This window comes from Chrysoperla carnea, chromosome 3, assembly GCF_905475395.1.
Source record: "Chrysoperla carnea chromosome 3, inChrCarn1.1, whole genome shotgun sequence".
Lineage (NCBI taxonomy): Eukaryota > Metazoa > Arthropoda > Insecta > Neuroptera > Chrysopidae > Chrysoperla > Chrysoperla carnea.
In genome coordinates, this window is record NC_058339.1 from 26,976,056 (window position 1) to 27,002,308 (window position 26,253).

Consider the following 26,253-nt stretch of genomic DNA (forward strand, 5'->3'; position numbering starts at 1 on the left):
ACTTAAATACGCTTAAAAATTTGTTATTTATATAATTTTAATTAAATATTGATTAAATTTGAATAAATATTAAATAAATATTCAAAAATTAATTGTGTATTTCAATATTTCCAACTTAAAATATTATAAAAATTAAATAAAATATATCTTATTACTAAGACCCTATGAAATTCAAAGTACCATGTAGAAAACATATTAAAATTATTATGTTGCATTAATTAGGAAAATTTTAATTTGCTTTTATAGCGAAAACTGTAAGAGATAGAACAAAAGTTTAAATGCAAAAAATGTTCCTTGCATAAAATTAAACAATTCTGTATGAAAAATTTTGTTGTAAAGGTAATTGTTTTCCCGTGAAAAGCAAATAAAGTAAAAAATTAAATTGCAATTTTCGGAAAAACGGTAAGAGATAGAACAAAAGTTTAAATGTAAAAAATGTTCCTTACATAAAAATAAACAACTTTTGTTTGAAACATTTTTTCGAAAAAACAATCATTTTCCCTCGAGAAAGTAAATAACCAGTCCTGTTTTTTTCGTTAATGCAAAATCCAACTATTTTTGTCCTTAAATTTAAAAAAAGTATAAATATAATTTTACAAGAAGTTTTAAACCATTTTGCTTAAATGGCTTGTAGTGTTTACTACTAATTGTTGCAATGACAACGAATTTTATTTTCTTAAAAACAATGGTATTGTTATGTTCAACAATATAAATCTTGCAACCCAATTTTGAAGCCGACACCCTCAATCGATTACGTTGAAATTTTGTAAGCACGCTGACTTTGAATGACATTGAATTTTTATGGTTGACTTGATCAAATTTTCTCTTCGCTTCCGCCATATTTTGTTAAATGGGGGGGGGGATGTTATTACTCAATTTTAAAGCAGATATCTTCAACCGATTGAGTTGAAATTTTGTATACACGTTTAGATTTGATAACAAAACATGGTAAGGTTAGTGGCGTTATTATTTTTCCATCACTTCCACTATAATTGATTTATCTATAAATGATTCAGCTATACCGATTCTAAGGGACTTCTAAATTATAGAAAGATGCGATTTTGGACATTCGACAGAGACTTGCTTGAATTGAGGGTCAACCTATGCGCAGTACTATTACATGTAATCCTCGTGTGCGCACAAGCAATTTTTAAGGCCTACATGTGCGCAGTAACAAAATATAAATTTAGCGTATGCGCAGTTGCAAGATTCAGGATAAATGCATGCGCACAACTATAATTATTGATTAATCTGTGGGCACTTCCCGGATATAATACCCAAATATGCGCACTAACAAAATATAATGTCCCTGTATGTGCAGTTGTAATATTCAGGATCAACCCATGCGCAGTATTATTACATGTAATCCACATGTGCGCACATGCAATATATAAGGCCTACATATGCGCAGTAGCAAAATATTAACCAAGGTAATGCGCAGTTCTAAGATTCAGGTAAAATGCATGCGCAGAACTATCATTTGTGATTTATTTATGCGCATTTTCAATATTTAAGGACCAAATATGCCCATTTACAAAATATAGGGTTCCCGTTTGCGCAGTTGTAATATTTAGAATCAACCCATGCGCAGTACTACATCATGTAATCCACATGCGTGTACTAGCAATATATAAGGCCTATATACGCGCAGTAACAAAATATAAATTCAGCGTATGCGTAGTTGTAAGATTCAGGATAAATGCATACGCACAACTATAATTATTGATTAATCTGTGCGCACTTGCCGGATATAATACTCAAATATGCGCACTAACAAAATATAAAGTCCCTGTATGCGCAGTTGTAATATTCAGGATCAACCCATGCGCAGTACTATTACATGTAATCCACATGTGCGCACTAGCAATATATAAGGCCAATATATGCGCAGTAGCAAAATATTAATGAAACTAATGCGCAGTTCTAAGATTCAGGTAAAATGCATGCGCAGAACTATAATTTGAGATTAATTTATGCGCATTTTCAATATTTAAGGACCAAATATGCCCATTAACAAAATATAAGGTCCCTGTTTGCGCAGTTGTAATATTTAGAATCAACCCATGTGCAGTAATATTTCATGTAATCCACATGCGTGCACTAGCAATGTATTAGGCCTACATACGCGCAGTAACAAAATATAAATTCAGCGTATGCGTAGTTGTAAGATTTAGGATAAATGCATGGGCCGAACTATAATTTGTGATAAATCTGTACGTACTTCCAATATATAAGACCCAAATATGCACACTTACAAAATTTAAGGTCAATGTGTGCGCAGTTGTTGTATTCCAGATTATCCCATGCGCAGAACAATTATATGGGATCAAAGTGTGCGCAATACCAATATATAAGACCCAAATATGCGCACTTACAAAATATAAGGCCCCTGTATGAGCCGTTGTAATATTCAGGATCAATCCATGTGCAGAACTATTTTATGAAATCAAGCTGTGCGTATTACCCATAAATAAGGCCTAAATATTTGCAGTTACATAATATCTGTCTGTCCATATGCACATCTGTCTGCCAACACGATAACTCAAAAACGAAAAGAGATATTAAGATGAAATTTTTATAGCGTACTCAGGACGTAAAAAGTGAGGTCAAGTTCGTAAATGATCATTATACGTCAATTGATTTCTGGGTCTGTGGAACCCATCTTGTAAACCGTTAGAGATATAACAAAAATTTTAATGTAAAAAATATTCCTTATAAAGAAATAACCAACTTTTGCATAAAACATTTTTTCGAAAACATGACTGTTTACCCATGCGGACGCAAATTAGGCGTAAATTATATAGAATGCATTATATAATAATCAATATCAGTTATATGAAAAGGAAATTTTCATTATAATATTTATAAATAACACTATTTTGATGACATCTTGTTCGGCATATTTCTTGACGTACGAGGCTCAGTATTCAACAGTAATTCAATGTATGCATAATGGTGAGTTAAAATTGTTACAAACACTTTCAACTTAAATACTATTGCCTGGCAAAAAGAAGTGATATCCCACCAAAAACATAAATGTGTAAAAAGGCGTAGATGAATTCCAATAAACTCAATTACGTCAGCCCAAAAAAGTTGTGAAATCCCGTAGAGAAAAAAATAATTCGAAAAAAAATTATAAAAATGGCATAAATTTATTGAGTAACTTTTCCGTAAAGAAACATTAAAGTATTACATTAGCAACTTTTCGGTGACTTCGTACCTACACGCACCTGTATAGGAGAACAAAAGATAATCGTTAACCCCCTACTATCTCCCTCCTCCCCTCTAATGTTATGACGTTATAATTTTTTCACAACTTTTATTAAACATCAAAATTTAAATTTAAACAATCAAAGTATTCTTTAGATTAAAGTCAAGCACCTACTTAACAAAGGCCTAATTTTTTTACTAAAGTACGAAAATTGTTGGTTTAAATTTCTTGTGTAAGTTTCTCCTTAGTACGTATTTATTTAATATTTTACTTCGCAAGTTTTTTATTTTTAGATTCGTTTTTTGTATTCCGAAAACTTGCGAAGTAAAATATTAAATAAATACGTACTAAGGAGAAACTTACACAAGAAATTTAAACCAACAATTTTCGTACTTTAGTAAAAAAATTAGGCCTTTGTTAAGTAGGTGCTTGACTTTAATCTAAAGAATACTTTGATTGTTTAAATTTAAATTTTGATGTTTAATAAAAGTTGTGAAAAAATTATAACGTCATAACATTAGAGGGGAGGAGGGAGATAGTAGGGGGTTAACGATTATCTTTTGTTCTCCTATACAGGTGCGTGTAGGTATGAAGTCACCGAAAAGTTGCTAATGTAATACTTTAATGTTTCTTTACGGAAAAGTTACTCAATAAATTTATGCCATTTTTATAATTTTTTTTCGAATTATTTTTTTCTCTACGGGATTTCACAACTTTTTTGGGCTGACGTAATTGAGTTTATTGGAATTCATCTACGCCTTTTTACACATTTATGTTTTTGGTGGGATAGAATTCTTATACGCCATGCCATAATAAAGTGTGATGATTATTAATATTATAACGGTTGGAATGTCTTACCAACATTTATTATATAACATCTAGCCAACCCTCCCTTCATTCAATACTTTGTCACATACAACATAATGTCTCCATTGTTTTTACTTCCAACAACAACTAATAACAAACCGTGGCAAAAATGAATTTTAGTGGTGAGGCCAATAGTTTTCAGTAAGCATATTAAAGTAAAATTTATTTTCTCCAACTTGTAAAAAAATTTTTCATTTCAATAATACTAATAAAAGTTTCATGATACTAGCTGAACTAAAAAGAAGAAAATAATTTCTGTTTTAAAAAAAAAGTAGAGTGATATTTTATTTACTGATATTAAAAGTAAATTCATTAAAAACCAATTCAAAAAGCACCCCACGCTTTTTTATGATAAAATAGTTTTTTTCTTAATCAATCTTTGAACTTATAGAAACTACTTTCTACTTTTTAGTTCATCACTTTTCAGCTACAAAAGCATGTTTTTTTTTATAAAAACTATTATTTATCACTACTATGGAATTTTATCTGCGGTTCCACCAGATTTATATGAATTATTTATATTATAAAATCCTGAATATCGTGATAATCGGACAAACTTAATTTAATTATCGTATTGTTATCGGTCCTTGGTAAGTATGGTAATTTTCAATTCAATTTCCAATTGCTCTCGATTTGCAATTTTCAATTCAATTAAGAAATTTTTGTTAATATTCATGACCAGGCCTCTCTTTCCCATTGAACACTATGAGAAAAATCCTGGCGATTCATGGACCCACAATTTGCTGTCAATTCATTCATTTCAAAGTTACGTGTATAAAAGATCACCATTGATTAAACATTAGGTGAAAAAAAAACATCCTCGCGACCATAGTATATGCGACCACGTTCCCAAAAGGGCCCCTAATAGGTTAAAGACTCTTTCCTTTTCGTGATAAATCTAGGTAAATCTGAAAATATGGGGATGTTCACGGATTTATCTCTATTTTCGGACTTGAAACAATAACTTTCTATCAGAAAGCGAATAATACTTAAGAAAGGTACTATATACAGATATACTCTCATATAAAACTTTCATTAATTAATATAAGTTTTTCTATTATATCTCTTAATTTATTTTAAAAACTTTTTTTATCTATCTAAAGGTGGTATTGAATTTGTTGGTTTTGTTACTAACTATATTACAGACCATCATATTCAACTCAATGTCATTATATGGGAAATAAAAAAGCTCTTAGTAAGTAAATTAATTTTTTAATTAACAAATAATGTTATTCTTTTGAAATCTGCATAATAACCGTGAAGGTTTTCTAACCGATTTGAAAAAGAAGTAGGTCTATTATGGCTTTTATTTTTAAAGAATCTACTTTCTTGGATATGAGTGAAAGATTCTCGAAATCAAGTAAATACTATTTTGAAACCATACCTAAAGCACTTTCAGGAAATTTTACCTTTTAAATTTTATAATGCTAGACATTTCAAAGAAAGTCACCTAGATGTTGTACTTAATTCTTGTGAAACAGATGGATCCACTTCAATGGAGTTTGTTTGTTTGAAGCTTAGATAATGAAAATTTGATAAGTCGCTCAAAGATTTTCAACTATTTTTACAGTACTAATTTTTAAAATATTTCAATTTCTAAATTGGTAAAATTTCATGCTACAATAATATTAGTCGGTGTGATACAGAAGTCGTGTGAGTGCGACCCCTGTAGTCCACAAGACTAACTTCCCAGAGGGGGGAAATACATTTAAAAAAAGAGGTTTTGTTAGCCTTCATAGATTTTCTTCGAACATGTACTGCAGCTTATGCTGGAACGATCATTATCTCCATAGATAAAAGATGTGTTTTATCCACTTTTCAGATTCTGTTTATTCAGTTTTTCACAGTGTTTTTATTACCATTAAGAAACGACTCAACTCATACCGCTGAAAACTCTTTCAGTTCTTCAATATGCGACTACGCGTCCAATAAGCCCAGTCACATGTTCTTGTCATAACTGGTTCGCGAGATAATCGAAGCGAAAGAATCCGAAAACGGGGGAAAAATGCTTAATCGAAATACAAAAGTGGAAGACGAGGCAAACATCGAACCCATTGAATGATCATAATTTTTCTTTTGCTCTATATCTTTAAAGTCAATATCATTTTTTCTAAAATATTTTTATTTATGTATTTGTTTCTATCTGGCACCAAACATAAATTTCAAGTAAAAGTTTTGTGTTTACCGATTTGTTAAAAATTGATATTTCTATTTTATATTAAGAAAGTTTTTTTTATCTTTTTTATAATGAAAATAAAATGTCTTTTGTTGTTTAGGTTCATATTTATCAACAAACTTTTGTATATAAACTTTAGATCAGATAATTGATTTAGACAATCTATTGTTTCACACATACTGCAGTAAGCTAAATATACACTGAGACTATTTCAAACGGAATATTATAGGTTTTTTCGATTTTCGACAAAGTAGCGTTCGTCTCTCTAAGTCACATGCTTGGATTTGATCCAATATCATCAACAAGTTTGCAAAAAATCAGAACTATCGGATTTGACGTATTTACAAAGCTTTTGGATTATATTCCTAACTTGATGTTTTACTAGATAAAACCAAAATATTTCAAATTTCAAATTAAATGCTACGGCGTTGCACTACTGTATTAAATTTGTTGTAACATACAGGATAATTTTATATGAAAGTTTGCATCCTTACATTTTCTTAACGAAAAGGAAAACCAAAACGTATAAACATGTATTAAGAAGAATGGTCATGGTCAATTAGTAGCCAATTTTTTTTTAAACTAAGTTACATACTTTTTGCACTATTTTCTACGCGAAAAAAAAAAAAACTTTTTTATAGGCCTCTATTTTGACAATTTACTGCTTAAAAACGCTGTTGTTGGAACTTTTCAACCTGAAAATACTTGAGGTTACAAAAATTGAGGTATATGAAACAAACTTCTCAAACAAAAGTTGTTTTTTCGGGGGTAAGAATAAAAATATGCTACAAATAATATGAAGTTCCATTAAAAAAAAGAACAAGAGTATCCCCCCTCCCCAAGATAGTAACTTTATTCCTTTCGTACCTACACTACATGTACTGAATCGTTAGAAAAAGTTTTAGTTCCCTAAGTGACGTAAATAAAAATGATCTGTTTTCGGTATGCTTTTCTTGTCACTTTTTTTTTGGTTTTACCGCCTAATCAGAAAACAAATCAGAACGATAATATACGATTCGGAACATAGTGCCAAAAAACAAAGTCGAAACCCATGTTTGACTATGAAAGCGATCCAGTACATAAAAACTAACAACCATATTTTCATTCTCTCTAAAAATAAGATGAAACGTGTTTTGAATTTTTGAATTTTTCCAATTTATTTTCGAAGTTTAAAGGTGAAAACATTTTAGGGAATCATCTTGTGTAATATACTACATTATTTATAACTTCAGCATATTATACTTGTAGCACTTAATTGTTGTTATCTTATTTGATTTACTAATGAATATCAGATCATACTTCTACATACATTACATTATTATTGTTATTATTATGATTATGATTATTATATGCATACTATTAAGATTCAAAATGCAAACAATGTTATTAAATAACTTACTCTAAACATATTTGTAGATTATAACTTACCATCACAGAGGATAGTTTAGATCGTGAGCCAATAATGAAGCACTGAAGAAGAATTCTTAAAACCAGCCCATATGAGGTTGTCTCAACATCAACGCGAGATCATATATAACAAATGGTGCCACGAATGTGATACAACTACCGTACGCAGTGGTGAAGTTGACACAAACACATGAGTTGTTTGTATGAAAGTAATATACTGTCTAACAAATTTGAAATATTGTTGTTTTGAAATGCAACATTGTTTTAAACAATCTTTTTTTGATTTTTTCTACCACTTATAAATATTATAACAAAATAGTGATGTGATTGTCACAAGTACATGAGCAAGGTAAAAAAATAAAAGGCTTATACCAGCTAATAGATTTATTTAAAAAAAAAAAAAAAGATTTCTACGAGTCGGTTTTTGTGTCCTATGTCCACAGCTTAACCAACTGCGCTTTCGATGCTTGTTACATATATGCTAAATATTATAAAGATGATCAATATGTTTATTTCAAACTCTCTGTTAACTGGTTACAACAATCTTCATGATGTTGGCTCAATCACATATGGACTAGACATGATAGATATGCGATCATAATAAGCAAATACTTTATTTAAAGCAAACGCAAAGAAATTTACTTTTGATTCATCGATTCGCTTTATTTACACGATATATTGCGAACAAAGTACAATTATATTTTTCACTTGACCGAATGTTAAAAATTTTTTTTCGGATCATATTGCCGTTAAAATGTTTCAGAAAATAATGGACCATCTTGGTCAGGAAAATAATAGCCGCGAACGTACGTTCGTACACACCACAGACACACACACAAATACTTCCTCTCCAAATTGGAGTAAATGCCTTGTCCCGACCTTGAAATTTCGAAAATCGGACCCATTATAATAACTTTCTTTACTGAGTTGAATGGGATATCCTGTGTCAAATACTTCCTTTTAAGATAAGCAGCTGAAAATTGAAAACCACGATTTCCATAAATTCGAGCGACGACACTTGATACTTGGATAAAACTTCTACTTTAAAATCAAACTTAAATAATCTACCTGAATACAAATAAAAAGAATCATGGAAAATTCGCTTCATTAAGAGCTTACGGTCTAATGTTCATATGTAATAATAATATATAAAGTCACTCCACACTAATAATAACACTAAGAGTGAACATCAATGTAAACATTGTTTTTGCATTGTTGTATAATATAATCAGAATATAATACTTGAGTAAAGAAACAAATTGTGATACTAAGTACATTGACTGTTTTATTTTAAAACCATTTTATGTTAAATTGTTATTAATTTACGTGAAATACTGTTGTAATAATAATTGAGGATTAATTCATATCAAGAAAGCAGTAAAACATTTCAAAAATTAGCATCGGGCTGCAATATTATTTCTATATTATTTAAAAAAAAATAAAATTAAAAAATAAAAACTTAAAGAAAACCGACTTCAAAAGAAAAACTTTTCCAAAATAAATTAATATGCACTAAAAAATAAAAAAATAATGATAATATAATGTAGTTAAAATTATTGTTATTTTTGGAGTCGATGTCAGTCAAGGAAACAACTCTGACAGAACAGTTTGCTACATTAGCTTGGCTAACGCCAACTCCAAAAATAACAATAATTTTAACTACATTATATTATCATTATTTTTTTACTTTTTAGTGCATATTAATTTGTTTTGGAAAAGTTTTTCTTTTGAAATCGGTTTTCTTTTTGTTAAAAGTTTTTTGTATTTTGTGATTTTGAGTGAATCTAAAGTACACTGACTAATTTGTCACTAAAAAAAGAATCATCGAAATCGGTTGGCGTGTTATTGAGTTATTCGTCCTCTTGTCGTTCATACTTAATGGAAACTTAAGACTTTTAAGATTTTCTCATGGATGCCGTTGTCAGAACTGTACCAAAATGAAATGGGGCCACACCGAAAGTACCAGCAAAGTGTATGGCATAAATAAATGTTCAACTGAAAACCTTCAACGGCCATAAGAATAAAAAAATGTATACTCTACCAGATATTGCAATTGCGCTCAAAGCTCTAAATTTGCCTTAAATTAACTTCAAAAAATTTTAGTCAAAGGTAAAATATGTAAATTTAAAAACGTTAGGACGTAAAATATATATAAATTTTCCTAATAATTTTTCAAGTAATTTATCTTATAAATATTTCATTTAACTTCTACAAGCTAATTTTCATTTCAAATTCGTAATTATAATTCAAAGCAATTACTATGTACCTACATTTGTTTTCGTAGAGCTCAATTTACAACTTCTACAAGCTGTAATTTCTATTTATAATTCTAAGCAATTACTATGTAGGTACTTATATTTATTTTCATAGAGCTTAATTTACTAACACAATTTTAATTTTTTAAAGAATGAAGCATATCCAATGTATATTGTAACAACATGTTATGTTACAAAAACAATTTATATTTTTTTGCTAGAATAACTGTAATTAGTACGAATGTAGTACAGTACGTACATACGTTTGTTTCATAAATTTTTGGTACGTTACATCATAATTTTACAATTTAATTATACGTACATGCATGTAATCTAATTGCAAATAGTTCAAATATTACAGTGAGACAAAAACTGTAGGTAATATTGTTACCGATGTGTCATAATACATTTAGGTTTTATTCAGATTCACCTTTTTTTCTAGAATTTAAAAAAGGAAAAACTGGAATTTTAAATAGTCAAAATTATTTTGGCCATTATAATTCGTTACTTTTACTACTTAAAATTGAATCCTATCAAAAAATATTAATGGTATAAAGCAAGTTAAATGTAAACAAGTGAAAACAAACAATTGACTGAGTTAAATGTTGAAATACCATGTATAGCCAGTGTTGTTTACACTATCACATTACACATATATACATGTCACACATACATAAATATTCCCTTATAATACATACTGTTCAACTTGAGCCAAATTTGCGGCCTCACAGGTAAACAGTGATGTTTACGAAAAATTGTTTCAAACAAAAGTTGTTTATTTTTTTATAAGGAACATTTTTTACATTTATAATTTGTCTCTAACTCTTACGGTTTTTGAGTTATCGTGTAGACAGGCGGATAGGGCAACCGGAAATGGGCAAACTTGGGAATATTACAGTGAGGCAAAAACTGTAGGTAATAGTGTTACCGATGTGTCATAATACATTTAGGTTTTATCCAGATTCACCTTTTTTTTGAATTTTAAAAAGGAAAAATTTTATATAGTCACAATTATTTTGGTCATTATAATTCGTTACTTTTACTAGTTAAAATTGAATCCTATCAAAAAATATTAATGGTATAAAGCAAGTTAAATGTAAACAAGTGAAAACAAACAATTGACTGAGTTAAATGTTGAAATACCATGTATAGCCAGTGTTGTTTACACTATCACATTACACATATATACATGTCACACATACATAAATATTCCCTTATAATACATACTGTTCAACTTGAGCCAAATTTGCGACCTCACAGGTGTAAACAGTGATGTTTACGAAAAAGTGTTTCAAACAAAAGTTGTTTATTTTTTATAAGGACATTTTTTTACATTTAAATTTTGTCTAACTCTTACGGTTTTTGAGTTATCGTGTAGACATGCGGGTAGGGCAACCGGAAATGGGCAAACTTGGGACTAAACTTAGTATACCATGATATATATTAAATATGTACATGTTATAAAAACGTGAACTGTCTATACATGGTATTTAAATAATTAACTCAGTCAATTGTTTGTTTTCATTTATGTTTGCATTGTTTATTTTGAAATAATTTTAAAATAAAAACAAAATGATAAAATGAAAAATGAAACACAATGTCGTAAGTACACGAAGTTAACACATAATTTAGCTTTAAATAACCAGACATAATAACATAGTACGTATAAATTGTTATATACTTTTTGGTATAAGTAGGATGAATGATGGTATATGAATATGTAATTTGAAATTTTATGTACATATTGTTAAGGTCGTTAGTGTTAAATGTATTAAAATGTTTAAAACGAACACGGGATTGGTGTCTGAAAAAATAAGCCGAACGTATAAAAAAGTCATGTTGTAGGTAATTGCAAATACGCAGGTAATGCATAGTAAAAGCGAATTTTCAAAGTAGTGGTAAAATGTAGTAAAATCGAAAAAGTTGATTTCAACAAGAATGGATTTTTGAATATTACTTTTTTAAGATTTAAAATGTGTCAGACTGGTCTATTGGTCCACTGGTAAATTTAATCCAAGCAAGTTCCAAGTTTGATGAAAACACCAATTGAATTGACGAACATACAAAAACGGATAATCCTGATGTCAAATTGGCCATATTACTATAAAAAGGTACAACTAGATTAAAAAACGAAGAAGTTATAAGCAATCAAAGATTGCATTCAAAGGTTACCCATCTCTTTTTATCAAAAAAGAGTTTTATATGTAATCTCTATGGCGAAACCCACGTATGACGTCACTAGTGGGTATCTTGCTCTTTGTTTAATTAGAAATTTTAAACGTTCATATCTTGCATACCAGTAAAGATTTTAAAAAACCAACTTTACTTTTTCTATTCGGGAAGTGGGAATTCTTCATCTGAAGTGTTTAAAAAAATTTTATCCGATCCTCTACTTTAAATTTAGTAATTCTCAAGGAAACGGTTATATTCTTAACATCTACACAAATTTTTATATCATTCTATAAAAAAGTGGGTTTACGAATATTCTACCTTTAATGAAAGTTCATATTTTTCTTGTTTTACCTAATGAAACCAATGAAAGTTTTTGCTCTTTGGACTCAAAGTTATTTATTTTTGTAAATGTTTGTCTGTGGATATAATTATTGTACATTAATTTTCAAAATTCCAAAAAGTCATAATTTGAAATTGCTTCTGAAACGTCTTGTATTCCAGCGTTGCAACACATATTGTTTGGAGCATTTCAAATTTACTTGAAAGAACTAAATCCATTGTCGCTGCTAGAGGGCTACATAGTGCAAGTAGTAAGCATGTCAGCTCAACAATCGTTGTACAACAAAATAGTAAAACAATCATTTCAGTTACCAAGAGAAACTAGTCAACTCTTCTTTTGTCTAGATGAACAAAAATTAATTAGTCAAAACCAAACATTTATTTACAGCTAAAGGTTTGGTAACATTTTTTGACTGCTAATGGACAATAATTTCGAAAATGGTAAACAATGCTTGAGATGAAAGAAAATAGTAAAAAAATGAAAACAGAAATGCAAAAAAATATTGTATTTTTGCAACGCGTGAGGTTTTTGGCACATACCAAGGAATATTGTTAATAAAACTCATAATTTCTATTATTTAAATTTTTATAAACTTTGAACGTAAGCTTTTTTTATCTGGTATTCGAAAATCATGTCTAAGTAACATTTGGCGCAAATAAAAATTTTTTTTTGTCTTACGCACCGATTACCCTATATTTTGGGAAAAGGAAGCCAATCCACACTGTTATAAGTACAAGGAATAAAAAATCTTGGAATGAGGTAAGGAGAACCATATACAGCTCTCATTAGGAACCGACTCGCATACAATTTTAGAACTATCACCGCCAACGTGTTGCAAAAAATTTTGTTACTTTTTAATACTTGCATAAGATTATGTAATTTCTTTGCCATAAATAAATAAGATTTCTCAACGACAAGAAAAAATCCAAATTCGTTGATTTTTCGTCTTAAAAACTCTCCTTAAGATCTTTTGGTTATCTTCGTTTTTATGTCCCTTGGTCATTTTAAATATATCTTATGATTTTTACTCAGGTAAGATACACTTTATCTAAGCTTTTCTGATTTGTCTTAACTATCATCTAAAGGCTCATTACACAAGATAATAGACAAGTTATTACAATAAACAAAGAATTTTCTTCTTGCTAAATACAATTTCATTTTTTGGAATGGTCTAACAAGAATAAAACATGGCATATGGTGACAATATACAAATAATATAATAATACAAATACAGTGGAGACATCTGGTTGTGTTTGAATATATAATACACACAGTGATAAAATTTTCCATGTACCAATTAATATTTTTATTTATCGTAACACCAGACTCATACAATTTATACATTAGTACATACATACATGTATATATATAAATATTAGCCTGGACCATCCGACGCCTTACCAGGAATATTTTATAATCTGCACCTATACCAATTTGGGGTTTAACACTCTAGATCAAGCATGGGTGAATTATTTTAATTCGAAGTCATCATTGTTCTAACTTTATTGTGTGTCATAAACTTTATTGTGTGTCTCTTTATCCAAGTCCGCATTGCTCATAGAGGAGGAAGCCAGACGGGTATACGACTCTTCTACCTATCTCAGTTTCTCTAATAGTAATGAGATAGGTAGAAAAAAATTTTGTCTCTCTGTCTTACTCGTATTTAAGTTTGTCACTGGTTAGGTTGTCACTGTCTTACTCGTATGTTAAGTTGGGATGTCGATAGATTTCTCTACGTCACGTTTGCCCATGCCTGCTCCAGATCAAGGTGTTGACAAGAACGTTTTTCTAAAGTTTGAAATAAAAAAAAAATCACCGAAGGCTAAAGTTCATAAAAACTGTTGGAGATACTTTAACAAAGAGGATTTTTTAGATAGCAGCCATCGTTTATGTAAGTCAATGTTAGAAGGCCGTTCGTAAAATTATATTAACATAAACTTTGAGTATAGAAAGGAAAATGTGACTTCTATCACTTGAAGGTGTGGAAAAATGGAAAATGTAACTTCTATCACTTGAAGGTGTGAATGACTAAGCAATTTTTTACTCCAACATAAAAATAACACGTTACAGTTGGGAAGCATCTGTCTGGGAATGTATGTGGGCTGAAAATATCAATAATACTCAAATCAATAATTTGATTTCTATAAAATATGAACCAGCTATGAAGCCTTAAAGAGCTAAATGGCTTCCAGCTGGACATAACTATCAATATTTACAATTTTAACTTTTATAATAGACATGTTGTAAATTTTTCAATGGGTTTCAACTGGTATAATAATATAACTATATTTTTAGACTATTTTAAATAATCACATATTTTGTAGTACTACATGTATTACGAATTTGTGATGTACGTTGTGATAATGAAAATTAATGAATTTTTACCCAAAATATTTCACACATTTTATTTAATTTTTGGTTATAAATATTTTATAAGGATTCCGTAACAGAAAAATGGTTTTAATTTATTTGATTAATACATGGACAGATACATTCTGAACCTTGGACGGGTTCTAAATGAATCTAGAACTATTAAACTTTCATAAGACAAAAAAATTGTTTATTTTAAAATAAAAATTTTATTTCAATGTTATTTTTTATATCCAATTAAAATTGCTTTTCTCTAGATCTAGTGCAAAAGTTATAAGCAAAAATATTTATTTAAGTTGGAGGATTTTTAGGATTATTTTTAAAGATATTATTTTATTTTTAAAGATATAATCAGCTTTTACACCGCGGTCTCCAAAAAGAAAGTGATATTTTTCACATCATAATTTGAAAACGTGTGTCTTCCAATTTACCAGATCGTGGGAATAGTTAAGTGATTTTGTAGTTAAGGCCATTGAAAATGATGAAAAAATAAATAAAATTTGGCCGTTAATCTAAAAATATTACCGGAAACACCAAAGTGGTAAATATCTTTATCACTCTCAAAGTAGTAAATATCTTGTCTCTGAAGACACCAGTTTTGCAATATTTTCAGCTTCTTTATTAAGAAACGAAATAAATTGTTTTTTCCTACAATTTCTAAATTTAATAATTACTTTTCTTAAAAAGTTTTGAACCTTACCAAATATCGGTCTAAACTTTTCTAAAATGTCGGTCTACAAATTTTCTCTTTGCATATTCAGATACTGTTGAAAAGCTTATAATTATGAATACATTTATGCCTAAATTTGTATAAGCTTAAAATACGTTTAAATAAATTATGAAACCGTGAAACCGTAATTTGTATGAATATAAAAACTTCTAATACCTACTCCAGAAAAATCTGCCTCATAATAGAATATTTTGCAATTGGATTAAAATAATAAATTAACGTTACTAAAATGAAAAATTCATTTTTGTACAAATTACATTTATAATTGTAATAGAAAAAAATATACATATACAGGCAACCTGCTATTTACATAGATGCACAATACTTCATGCCGATAATTCTGAAAGATTTTTGCTTTTATGCGCATGCTTAATTATTACTCATTACCAAACCGATAAAATCTTATTTATAAGCAATAATGATTTTCTTGGAGCTTATCACATATGCTGTGGTAAGATTGAAAAAGCTTCAACATTAAAATTATTGAGATAAAAATTTTTTCAGGGCTTTTAAAATAGAAATATGATGCCTTTAATATTTTTGCGAAATAAAAAATTTTCTTTCTCGGGAATGTTTATCCATGGAAATTAATTTCAGTCGATAAAGCATCGATGCCAATAAGACGCCCTCTTGTAAACAGTTGTGAATTATAGATCGGCATATTGTTACAATAAATGAGGATATTACCAACAAACTGAGCTGATGGTGTTTGTAATAATTGCAAGTAGAAATACGTACCCCAACCATTCATTTCATTCCATTCATATACCACTTAACAATATGAAAAGGAATGAATGAATTAATATAATCTTTTTAAATGAGATTTTAAAACTAATAGATTTCCATTAGTTACTTCCAACATAATATTATTACTTTAGAACTATATCGTATGCCAACAGATATACAGTTGAACCCGGATAAATAGAACTAATAGTGTACTCCAAAATTTAGTTTCGACAAAAAAATAATCTCAGAAATAATATAGATATAAACACAAGAGTATGACAAAATTATATATGCGTCCAAAAAATTTTAACAGCAACCCAGCCCCAAGCAGCGAGAGAAAAATTGGGCTTACACAAAAGAGGATAAAATAGAAAAAGAATCGTTGAAATGAACCGAAATTTCGGACAATGTAAGGATAATTACAAACAATATTTTTAAAGAGTAAATGAACCTGAACGTGCTACCTGTTTCTTCGGGAAAAGCTACAATGTAACGATAAAAAGCATTAATCTACCTGAATTTGCTCCAGGAAAAACAAGAAACCCTAAACATATTTTGAATCATATTTTGTTAACACGGAAGAAAATATGATGCTGCTAGCAATAACAGTTGATCAAGTGGATCCATTTTGTACATTCAAGGCAACAAAATAGCAGGTACGTAGGGGAAACACAATCGTAAAAGAATCAATCATCTGGCGGGTATGGATAAAGTATCTCACTGTCTGTTATGAACATGAAATAGCAACAAAAGTGGAAGGCTGCCCTTTTCACGATAGTCCAAGGAACCTGGTGGCTCTCAAAGACAGTATTTTAGAATCACCTAAAATATCACGCAAAAATAGAGTGTTCAGTAAGACGTTTACGCTTATATAGTACATAAAGTTTAATTTTCTATGGTTGCAGGCAAAATATGGCCATCCAACTAACTTTGGTAGAAAAAACTTTAGTAGTATATTTGTTCCTTCTGTCTTTCAAAGTATTAGTAGTTAGGTGGTCAAAGGAAAGGTCATTAAAAATTATGTACCAACATATAAGTGGTTAACATCTTACTGAACAACCCTGTACATAGTTGGGTAAAAGAAAGCATATTAGACTAAAGTGCAGACGACAGCAAAAACCAAAGAGTGCTGGCGATGAAAGTACCTGAAAGGCAGTTGCTCTCTGCCTTCATAGCGAAACTGGGATTTAGCAAAAGTATGGATAACTAAACAACTTTGACCATATCGAGCTATCCAAATTTTAAACATAAAAAAAATTTCAGCAACTGTTCATTTTGCTATTTTGCTAGTTCATTTTGCATACTTAATAATTACAGTAGGTCCTAGAAAACAAAGAAAAGGCATAAATTCGATTTTGTTTAAAGAATCCTGGACTAATTTTTCAATAATTTAGGTTCGACTGTACATCGTAATGTTTTTTTATTTTGTATAACGTCTTCCCTTGTCCCTGTATCAAAATCGCAGAAGGATGCAAGGATATATTTATTATATACATAATACAATGTAAATGTTGGATTGTATTGAAATGAAATAGTTGGCAGATTTATTACAGTCATTTGTCCGTTTTATAGTGGTTTTATTTTTTACGCTTTCTCTCTAGTCTTGACTATACACAGTATTTATCGAGATAAGTATTTAACTTTTTAATTGCCTACATTCACACTAATCTGTTTTTTTAGATACAATTTTTTAACGAAAATGTATAATGAAATATAATTAACTCGAAAATAGATTTTATTTGTAGAATGTGTTTCAAAAGTTTTTTCTGCAACATATTGTTTAACATAGGGAATATCGTCATAAAGGAGATACATAAGTAAATAAAAAAAATCGATTTTATTCGAATTTGGTATACTTAGATATTAGCTTTGTGGTTGTCGGCCCCATTAATTAAAATTGTTTAGCCTGCCACCGCCCAGTCTTAGATATAAAACAGGGTTTGACTACTTAGCTTATTTCTTGGATTACTTAGATAATAAGCGTTACTTAAACTTCAATTATTTTCGTTTTTCTAACTATTTTCACGCCGTTTCCACCATAATCTCAATTTGAGCTTCGTTATACAAGTGAAAATTGCAAAATTTAAAAAACCCCCGACAAATGCGATTTATTCCATGTAAACCGATTTTTTGAAGTTACTATAAAATGTTCTCAATCAAGGTGGTTCGACCGTTTAGAGGCTACGATGCCACTGCGAGAAACACACAGACACACAGATAAACACTTTAAACTTATACACTCCTTCTTAAATCATTATCAAAGTGATGGTCAAGGACATCATATGAGATGAAAAGGATACTTAGAGAGCTATCATTTTTTGGGACAAATTTTTGGAAATGTTTCAATTGAAATATTTGACTTAAGTTTGTTCTTTTGAATTACCTAATTATTCTACCATTTCACTTTTCAAAATGAATTGAGCCAGGTTTATTTGACCATTCATTTCCATAGTAATTATTTATATGTTAAAATTATATGTCAAGCCTTTTCCAAACTGAATTAATTTTGAAAATCATTGCCAATTTTTTAGTTTTTCGGGTACGAAACACTAATCTCGCTCTTGAAATAGCATAGCTAAGAACACTCGCCGTTAAATAACCTTTCAAATGACACCAAAAAAAATTAAAATCGGTCCTCCGTTTGGGTGCTACGATGCCACAGACAAACAAACACACAGCCACACACACATAGCGGTCAAACTTATAACATCCCTTTTTTGTATTTCGGGGGTTAAAAATTTGATCTAGCAAGTTTTTCAACAACAAAAATTAAACTAAATCAGTAAACATGATATTTAAGTACATGTACAATATTATGTAAAATTGTTTGAATATTTTGTAAAAATATAAAATGAAAATATAAAAAAAAGAAGATATTTATGGATTAATAACCAATAATATGGAAAATAATAGGCGTCTTTTATTAGATTTCTTTTTATATTTTGTTAAATACATATCTCTGTATTATGAAAGGAAAAACACATTTTCAACGCCCATTACTATTATTGTAATGTTGACTGTAAATACTGAACAAAAAGCTGAAATTCGTCAATTTTAGCAATGACTAAAATAAAAGGTAAAATGTTATGATTTGTAACTCCCAAATTAAGAAAAGGGGTGTTATAAGTTTAACTAATGTCTGTGTTTGTCTGTCTGTGGCATCGTAGTTCCTAAACGGATGAACCGGTTTCAATTTTTTTTTTGTTTCAGTTGAAAGATAATTTAATTCAGAGTGTTCTTAGCTATGTGCGATCTTAGAGTTCCGTTCTCGAAAAAAAAAAGATCTTCAAAATCAATTCAGTTTGGAAAAGGCATGACGTATAATTTTAACACATAAATAATTACCAGGGAAATGAATGGTCAAATAAACCTGGCTCAATTCATTGGAAATAGTGAAATAGTAAAATAATTAGGTAATTAAAAACAATACTTCAAAAGAACAAACTCAAATATTTCAATTTCAATTAAAATATTTTTTAAAAATTTCCCAAAAAATGATAGCTCTCTAAGTATCCTTTTCATCTCATCTGATGTCCTTGACCATCACTTTAATAGTGATTTAAGAAGGAGTGTTATAAGTTTAAAGAGTTTAAATGTGCGTCTATAATTCTCGCAGTGGCATCGTAGCCCCTATACGATCGAACCGACTTGATTGAAAATATTTTATAGCTAAGTTTCCAAAAATCTGTTTTGCTAGGAATCAATCGTATTTGTCCGGGGTTTTTTTAATTTTGTTAAATTTACCGATTTCAATCTTTTTCCATTCGTATACCTACTGACTTTTATAGCATATTTACAGACTCTTTCTTACAATCATGAATTACTTGAACTATTTCCTGAAAACACATAAAAGTTCTTTCCTATGTTTCTAATGGGTACTTTTTATTTTGGTATTTGGGGTATGAATATACAACAACACAGTTCACTTGATACCGTATATATTTTACACACTACCTCATTTATGCAAACGATGTACAATAATTTTTAATGGGCTCACATTGTTATATCGAAATGTTGCTTGCATTGTTAGCCATTGCTTTTATACTAGGGTAGTTGTAGAGTGTTTGTAACTAATGTTATATGATGAGTACTTACCAAGTGAATGGAATTCATTAAAATACTTACATTCCAAAATTTTAAGAATTGTAACAATTATTATCAATTAAATGACATCCCATTATTGTCTAGAAATGTAATCAAGTGTATACTATTCGAGGAATCATTTTTAAAAACTTATTTGTCTAATAACTCGGTTTTGTAGATATAGTGTGTCCACAAATAAAATAACGAGATATTTTCTGGACAAAAAAATCGTCATAAAAATACTGCTGACAAGAAAGTAAGATTATAGTAGCCAACAGCACAGTACAGAATTTGAAACTCTGCAGGTATTTAACCCGTCAGCACTCGCGTTATTAGCATTTTTCTCACGTTCAGTTTTAAACATAAGTAACTTTTATTTTTCAAATGGTATCTATATGTGGTTTAAACTTGTGAATTAAAACTTTTCATCCTATCAACAGTTTTTTTTAAATATATTGTTTTTAAGTCCTCCAGAAATTGTAAAAATTTGTTTCATCAAGAGAGAAAAGGTGTACTTAAGTAACAAAATTTTAATAAACAGAAATTTTCGGGTCTGTTTTTGTACTTTCGCTAGATTAATATAAGTCGTACTCAGTAAATTAAAAATACTTTTCATCAAATTTATGGTGAAATAAGTTAAGTGAATTTAATTATTTAGATTATTTCTCTGCTTAATACTGTCCCTCTCAAACATCATTCAACAATCACGTATCTAAACAATTGTTAGTCGGTGTGGTGCCGAAGTTGGTGAGTGCGACCCATGAAGCCCATACGTCTAACTTCCCAGAGGGAGAAAAACATTAAAAGAAAGGTTTTGTTAGCATCTTATAACATGTACTGCAGCTTATGCAGGAACAATCATTATCTCCATAGCTAAATTATTTGTTTTATCCACTTTTCAGATTCTGTTTATTCAGTTTTTTATTACCATTAAAAAACGCCTCAACTAATTCTGCCGAAAACTCTTTCAGTTCTTAAATATGCGATTACGCGTCGAATAAGCTCAGCCACATGTTAATGTCATAACTGGTTCGCGAGATTGAGGTGAAAGAATCCGAACGAGCATTCGCACATACGTACGCACACACAGACAGACATCGCATTGAAAAGGTTTGATTCGGATATTGCGGCCTTGAAACCGCGGAAATATGTAAAACTGGAGATTTTCAAAATCGTCCCCATTACATTAAAATCCTCTGGGAAGTTAATAAATTTATATACCTACTCATTATATTTCCCTCTACCCTTCTATCTCGAAAAGGACCGCTCTGCCATATAGGTGATCTATTAGAGAAAATGTCCCACATCAACTTAGGAGCTTATACACCACACGCCAGAAAGTTCATGGACTTTTGATTTGCCATACCCTAGAATATATATTAAAACACATAATCTATATTGATATATTTCACAATCACAAAATTGCTCATGCTGTCAAAAATCCCATTATCCAAAAAAATGTATCTAATTTGCTAAACCCCAAAAAAAAACACAATACTATTTTGCATGCCTTTATTTTGAGTAAATACTAAAACAAACTTTAAATTACAAAGTTGTTTCTTCTTATATAAAAGACTTACAACTTTTAAAACATTTACGATAAATATTGTAAAAAAGTAATAATATCTTATCAACAAGTATAAATTAAAGAATCATTCACGAAGTACACTTCAAAAAGATATTCGAAGAAAAAAAAAGCGAATATAAAAAGAACATCATTTTGTCATTGAATATTAATTAGTTTTTTCATTCTCTTTTATTTGTTAAGTACATAGTTCTTACTTTTTCTCTCTAGTATAAGTGCTTCACGATACTTTGGTGACAAATTACTTTTTTTCTTTAATTTTACTTTCTTTTTAAATTATTAGATTGTAGATTTATATCACATTTGTGAAAAAAAAAATTAGTTTTTCCTTTCCTCCAACATTTCCTTAAAATAATTTAAACAAATACAATTTATAAGTTTAACTATTTATTCGCCGACTCAGAGAAACTATAGAAAGTACTGTAATAACGGTTGAAGAGAGTATAAACATCAATTTCTATAAACAAACAAAAATTTCCTCTTTTCGGAATCACAACGGATCCTATGGTCCAAGTATATCTCACCCCAGGTTAGTCACTCTTATCTAATCTAATTTTACCTAATCTAACTTATAAATTTTAAAACAAATGAAAACAAACAATTGACTGAATTAACTGTTGAAATACCATGTATAGGCAGTGTTTTGTAACATTACACATTCATATATATCACACATAAGTATAACTGATATAGCCATAACATACATACTATACAATTTGCGCATAATTTGCGCTGTCACGGGTAAACAGTGATGTTTACGAAAAATTGTTTCAAACAAAAGTGTTTTATTTTTTTAAACTTTTGTTCTATATCTAACGGTTTACATGATTGATCCTACGGACCCAAGACCCAATTGACATAATATGTTGCTCATTTACGAACTCGACCTGCTTTTTTACGTCCTCAGTACGCTATAAAAATTTCAGCTTCATATCTCTTTTGTTTTCGAATAATCGTGATGACAGATGGACAGATTGACAGACGACAGACAGACAGACAAATTTTATGAACACCTATACCAAAATTATCTTCATAACATCAATATTCTTAAGCGTTACAAACTTGGGACTAAACTTATTATACCTTGGTATATTTTATATAAATGGTATAACAAAATAGCACAATTTGAATTTCATCAGAGAGTGTTTACATCTTCTACAAATATTAATTCCACAGTTATGTATAGATTTATAATTCATTTAGATAAATATATATGCAATGTGTATAACATAAATGTATATTCGACTGCCTACGTTTAGTTTTAAACTAATTTTAAATTTGTACAATGTTTTCAATACTATGTATATAATAAAATATATTTTGCAACATTCATACAATGATCATAATAATAATAATAATAATAACAATAAATAAATATATACACAAATATATATATTATTATTGTGTTGTGTTATTCTCTCAAATTGGTTATGCTTTACGTATAGTACATATTTGTAAATATTGTTTTTACTATATTGCATATTATTGATAGATATAATATATACTTACTATACGTTTACTTTTAGATTAAATCTGTCCTTTGATGAGTAGTTATAATTCACATTTAACTTATGGTACGAAAACTGTCGACTGAATTTTAAATATTTCCTTATTGAACTTGACGCATTACATCATGTATCAAAGAGCGGTTGCGTTAAATCAAACAAATTTATGTCTGTCAAAATAAAATTAGAATATTTAATAAATTCAATCATGTTAAAACTATAGCCTCACTAAAATGATTGGAAATGCAACTGATCTAGCAACAGCAAAGCTAAATTCATCAAAAGATAAAATAATATTTTAAAATTTTATCAAATCAAACTGCTGTATCCAGTTGTATTAGCATAAAATCCTCGAATTCAGAACCGTAAACGTAACCGTATTTTCTAGTTTTGAAATTTATTGCTAAAAAATTCACCACTCCCTGCCGCTTTGTAATAATGGTTGAAAGAGTGAGAAATGTTATCCTTAGATTTCATATACATAAAATCTGTGAATCCCCATTCAAAGTTAATTTATTTTCTTGAAGTTGAGCTATTAAAAAGTGAAAACGAACAATTGACTGAGTTAGTTTTTCGTTTTGCGCCCTCGTGGGTAACCAGTGATGTTAACGAAAAAATGAATCAAACAAAAGTTGTAAATTTTTTTATAAGGAATATTTTGTATATTTAAACTTTTGTTCTATCTTTAACGGTTAACGAGATGGTTCCCACAAACTTCAGCTTGATATTATTTTTGTTTGCGAGTTATCGTATTAGGTTGGTTCCTAATTATGTTACTAATGAAGTTCCCCAACAAATTAACACATCTAGATTTAAAATTCTGTATCTTTTGAAATAAGCAATCCATTGAAATTTGTCTTCCAATGAAATCAATCAATTGAAAAACTTAAACTTCTTTTATGCCCTTATATATTATTTTGTAAAATATTTGGTGTATCTTTTACTTTTACTCATTTACTCGGTTTTAAACTAAAAATCAAGTAATCAGTCTAAAAACAGCCTTTAAGAGTTTACAAACATTTTAGTTAAGAGTTAACAACCATACTGTACGAATGCTTTATATTTAAAATGAAACAGAAATCTATAGTCAAAATTATTTATATGAAATATACAATATGTATAACAATTTTCAGCTTTAGTAAATTCATTTTAGAACCACGTAAAACTTAACCGTTTCGATAGCATATATCTGTGTGTACACAACTATTATAACCAATCCTCAAATTATCAGCTTTAGTAAATTCAACGAATTTTTTTTGGCCTGGCTCTTAAGCCATCCAAATCCCTATCCCTATATATTATAAATGCGAAAGTAAGGATGTTTGTTTGTTTGTTTGTTTGTTTGTTACGGTGAGTAGTTGGAAAATGCCGTTTCTGGTGAAGCAGAGTCATTAACCCTAAGATCATTGTCTGGGTCATTATCCGGTGACATAAATGTCTACCACACCCCCAACCTTGTCAGGTTATTGAACTTGTCTGGTGACGTAAATCTCACCGGATAATGACCCAGACAATGATCTTAGGGTTAATGACTCTGCTGCGCCAGAAACGGCATTTTCCAACTACTGTCAAATCATTCATGGCCAACTTTTCCGATATACTCAATGAATTATGACTATTTTTCATTTAACAAAATTGAAAACTGTGCACATCAAGAGAGGTAGAGGCTATAAAGCAGTGTAATTTACTTTTAAGTCCAATGAAACGGGCGGGTATCAGGCTCGTAATATATAAATGTAATAAAAATTGATTTCATAATAAATGATTTTTACTAGATGAATTGTTTATATCAATATAACAAACAATATTTAATAAATTTTACTGTATTTGGTTGATAGATTTATATTTATATGAACTTTATATTTATTTGTGTGTATACTATAAATTATTGTGAAAAAAAAAACTTTATTATTATAAATTTCCATGTGAGTTGTTTAATTGATCAGGTACAGAGGTAGATGTAGGTATAGTAACTATATGGATGATGATGAATGGCTGATTAAATGTATAATTTGTAGACATAAATAAAATATTAAATTGAATTAACTTACAAAATTGATAGGATATATTTATATAATGTTGTTTCCTCTAATTTACAAATATTAAAAAATTGAATTAAAAATAGATAAATAATCGAAACTACATACAGATCGTGAATGAAATCTTTTGAGACCCAAGTAATTAGGTACTATAAATTTAACACACAGATAAATCAGAGTGAATACAATAAAAATAACTTAACCAAGTTTTTCACAGCTCTTCCACCTTATTAGCTCAGTTGGTTATGGCGTAACCAATTCCGTTCGCGGTGGGCTTAGGGTAGCGGGTTCGATTCCCGCCGTCGCAGCACAGTTTAATTAATAGTTGTGATGGGCTGGTGTAGTGCACGAAGCCGCGCACTACACCAGCCGTGGTATGTGGTATGTGGTATGTGTGGCTGTGGTATGTGCACGAAGAAGGTACACTAAGCCTCTGAAAAGGAGCTGATAAATGAAACCATCAGCATATAGGTGGTAAAACACATATATGGTATCACAATAGGTTCTATAGCCTATGTGTGGCCTTCGTGGACAGCCAATATAACCTAACCTACCAACAGTACCTACTAACAGTAAATTTTCACTAGTTTTGAGTATTTTTATTAGTTTGTAAACGAGAACTGTTCCAACTTTTGGCATCTCAGACAACAAGTAAATATTTGTTTTGGCGGGGTATCTTGCCTACCTCAAACGTCCAGGTAGACAAAATTAGGAACTTTGTCTAAAATTTTAAAAGTTGACCACATATGACTATTATGTAGTCCACTCATGGCGTTATCATGACATG

The 26,253-nt window shown here is 29.6% G+C and overlaps 1 protein-coding gene across 1 annotated transcript in view; it reads right to left on the bottom strand.

The window, feature by feature from the left end:
• Positions 1 to 26,253, bottom strand: part of LOC123296646 (GATA zinc finger domain-containing protein 14) — a 382,239-nt gene that overhangs the window by 253,315 nt on the left and 102,671 nt on the right. The gene's annotated exons all lie outside the window — the stretch shown is intronic.